Source organism: Pinus tabuliformis, chromosome J, assembly GCF_031772625.1.
Source record: "Pinus tabuliformis cultivar Carrire ecotype Pingquan chromosome J, CPIR1, whole genome shotgun sequence".
NCBI lineage: Eukaryota > Viridiplantae > Streptophyta > Pinopsida > Pinales > Pinaceae > Pinus > Pinus tabuliformis.
Genome location: NC_142295.1, coordinates 980,513,715 through 980,518,143, shown reverse-complemented (window position 1 = coordinate 980,518,143; position 4,429 = coordinate 980,513,715).

Genomic DNA, 4,429 nt, shown 5'->3' with positions numbered 1-4,429 from the left:
CATCTTTGCTGTATCCATTTTACTAGGTCCTTTTCTGATGGCCAAAACCCTACAAACTTGCATATCAAGGCATGATCTCTCATATAGCATCTATAATCTTCGAGTTTGTTATTGGGTATTACATACCTTGGTTTCTTCTGTGCCCTTGGTAGGCATCGACCTCCTGTCTTGGTTTGCCAATGGTTCCCTAGTACTGGCGCATCTTTGTTACTCTCCTTTGGGTTTCTCTGCATTCCGCTCCCGCTTGCTTCACCTGCCGTTATATTTTTGTAGGAGGGGATCTCTCCCCTCCCCTGCCTGCTTTCCATGGTTTCCTTCAGCTCTGTCTTGTATTGTTTATCCCCTACTTTGTGTTATAGATTCGCAGCTTGTATTTGTTTGCAGAGGGATTACCCTTCTGCTTTTCCCCGCCATTATCTCCCGTTCTCTTTAGCTTCTGTAAACCCTAAGATGTCAAACCCTTGCCCTACCTTCCTTGTTCAACGCTCCGCGCTCCATCCCCCGGTAGCTACTTGGATATTGGTATCTTTTTCAAAAAGCTCATTTTTTTATTTAAATAATAATAATAAAATAATTAAATAAAAATTATTAAATAATTAAAAAAAATTCAAAAATGAGAAATTTTTAATTTTAATAATAAAAATAATATTTAAATTATAATTAAATAATTAACTACTGGAAAAAAAATTAAGGAAAAACAACCCAAAAAATAATAATTATATAGAAATATTATTTTATTTTATTTCCATTTGATTTAGAGAACTAAGGATCAATTTTATTTTATTTCCATTTGATTCAGATAACCAAAGATCAACAAAGTTCCAATGAAGGAACATATGTTTCAACACCATCTGGTTCGATGAGGTGCTTCAATACCATCTAGTTCAATAAAGCTATTCAATTGTTGCAAAATTACAAGGTTTTAAAGTTTTATTGAGTTGGATATTTTCATTATTTTTTTTATAAATATGTTTTAAAAATATTATATAAAGATTTATTTTTTCATGTTAATTAAATTATAATATAATTAAAAAAAAAAAACATGATAAATTTTTTAATATATATAATTTTAAATATATTAGTGTTATAATAATAATTTTTTATTTATTTTGTAAATTTATAAAATTATTATTAACACTTTTAAATTACTATACTAGTTATAACTTTTGCCTGAGAGAGGGGTTTAATTTTATTTTATTTTCATATATAGATTTGTTGTCTCAAAATTTAGTATATAGAAAGAGAAGAAATTAGATAACAAAGTTTTAATTTAGTTAAATTTTTAATTATTATAAAATGATAAAAATTTAAGTTTTATTAGATTAGATATATTTATTAAAATTTTTATAAATATTATATAAAAAATGTTTTTCCATGTAAACTTTTCAAATATCGCAAAATTATAAGGTTTTCACTTTTTATTGTACTCCATATGTCTTTGTCACTCTATATTACTGGTTTTACAATATGTTATACAAGGTTTTTTTTTTTTTTTTAAGTAAAAATGAGGGATAGAGGGTCGTTATGTTGATTTGTTTTTTATTGTCTTTTTAGTTAATGATTTTATTATTATTATTATTATAAAATAGAAAATAAGATTAAAAATTTAATTAATATTATAAAATATATATAATTTAAAATTTATTAATTATTTTATAAATTTATATAGTTATTATTTATTTTATGTTTTTAAAATTAATATAAAAAGTAATAATAATAAATATAATTAATTAGATGTAATTTGAGGAGATAAAATAATTTTGCGAAGGATTCAGTGATCTTGTAGAATGAAGCTCAAATATTTACGTTTACAAAAGTATTTTATTAGATGGCATAAAGGTTGCAGTTGAAAGATTTAAAGATAGGAGTCATCTAATTGGTAGAAGAAGTTAAAAGTGGTCAGAATCTGGGTAAAAAAATTTCAAAAAATCTTGTAGAGATAGTGTTTGAGTGGTATTTTTAATGGTGGAAATGAATTCAACACCATCAAAAACGTTCAAGACACCTAAAATTTTGAAGTTTAACAATTATAACTTGGATTGACAAAAATCCTTGCCAGATTTTCCCTAAATATGACCAAAATTTCCATAACATTCCAGTCAAGCAACTCCTCCACCTCATTAAACTATACATTCAAAGATATCCTTAGGAATGAGTCCATCATAGAAAAGGATTTCGATCTCAGGTAGAGTTACTATCTCGGTACAACATCAGAATTTGATAAATTTGGTTGGGTAGGGTCAAGAGAAATTATAGGATGTTGGCTTTACAGTTTTCTCCAGATGGCGCACTATGAAAATTTTCATGGTGGAGAACAACTTTCCTGGAAGCAAAGAATGAGGATTGTAATTGGCACTGCTTATCGCTTATCTTTCTTACTCATGAAATTCCTCACTGCTCTTTTAATGGGAAGTTTAATTCATCAAATCTGCTTCCAAGTAAAGGCTATGCAGCCAATATTAGAGGACTTGGGAAGGCTTCAGGAAAAGGGCCAGAGTTCGAAATAAAATCCTTTCACTGCAAGTTGCAAGTCACATTATCAGATCACAATAACTCCTCCTTGTGCTCTGCATTCGTGACTTGTGAACTACGATAGGTCAAGCGCACAAGTCCTAATTGTGAACTCCTTTTCTCACTAGGCGTATGATCATTTCAGCAACCCCTCTCCTCAGTTATTTATACCCTCGACGCACACTGTTTCTTGTTTTTCCTCTACACTCTCTACCCACTAAATTTTTCTCTCAATATCTTTTCCAAAATTCTTAAGAAGACATCAATTTTCTTTTAGCAACAAAATTCGGTGACTGTGGTGCTTGACGCCATCACCTGAGCCTAGGATTTTTTCCTTACGTCTGCGCTGGAACTCGTATAGTTTGTCGTATCAAGCCCCCCAGATCAAACCAGTAGTTGAAACCCCAACTTACATTCATTAACCACCAGAGTGTATTGGCTATGGTTCAAGTTAATTCAGAAGAGGTAGCCATGATTTTGGTTTTAACAACACTCTTGGGTCTTCAAGTCGGAGGAATGTAAGAGTGCTATCAAAGGGTTGTTATACCTAGCAAGGATACGTAACTCTGCTCGAACTACTTTTTGTATTTCAACAATATTAGATTTTAGATCCCCTACAATTTTTCCAACTTGTAGTTGAATACATTAAGCTTCACCCATTGTGTTGACACTCAGGAGGAAATAATCTTATGCATGGTATTCCAGTCCTCGAGTCAACAAAAATTCAAACTTCCCAATCTTGATATTTCAGGTAATCTAGTTAGAAAGTATGTTTCTCTATATCGAGGTCTAGTACTTGGTGATGTTGGCGTTAACTCTTTAGAAACACCGAACTAACACTCAATTCTTTTAGCCCCTCATGAGCATAAGCACCTCCAAGAGTTGGCACCTGGCCATCATCAATGTTGGATGTCGCACCAGAAATGGATGCACTACGGTTGTGCCCTTTAAGTGGTCAATGACCATGATTTCTATTGAAATCTTCTTTTATTGACTAAAATTCATGTCCAATTTCAAGCAAAGGTTCTCTCCTTGTGCTTGAGTTCCCTTATTCTTCACCGGCTTCACTGACTTGAGGTTAATTTTATTGCACGCTAGATGGTTACACAACCCATATATATACCCTTATTTCTTTGTTGAAATCTTGTATCAAAAGGAAAAAAAATTGCTCCCTTCCTCGTCGATGGAACCCACGGTTTGGGCGTCCCTTTTAGACATGTTTCTTCCGTCGGGAAGTGCATCATTATATTTTAAAGCTAAGCATTAGTTGGCAACTGGCCCTCAAATAACAAATCGCTCTTCCAATTCCATGCACACTGCGACTAAGTAGTTAGTGGCAGCCTCATTCCTCAGTGAAACTGCCCCTTCGAGTTGCGACTTGCGCTTGTATGATCACATTCAAAGTTTGGTGACATATCGCAATCTTATCATCCATCCAAAGGTGCAACCAACCTTGAAGAAGAGCTATTCTACTGCCCCATAAGGTGGCAAGTCGCAACACTGGCCTCTAGATGAATGTGACATGCTCTGCTTTGTAAAATTATGATATGTCCACTAATCGCATTCTCATTTTCATTTTCTCTTCCTTAAATCGTAGTTCCTATTAAAACCTATCTTCCATTAGCATTCTCCCTTTATGATGCTCTCCACTCACGTTTGCATCCCCCTGTTGTAGTGTTTACCTAGAATAGCTCTCTTGTGTTCAAAATCAAAGTATACATGGGAGGCCATAATATATAATAATGCTTGGATTCATAAGGGGAGGGGAGCCAGACTTTTGGAGCAGAGAAAATAAAAACTAATAATTTTCAAAGTCTCATAGATAGAATATACATTCTGTGAGGGAACTTAAAGACCTTTGAAGTTTATTGTAAATTTTACACACAAGTTGACATGATAATAAAGACACTTCAATAGA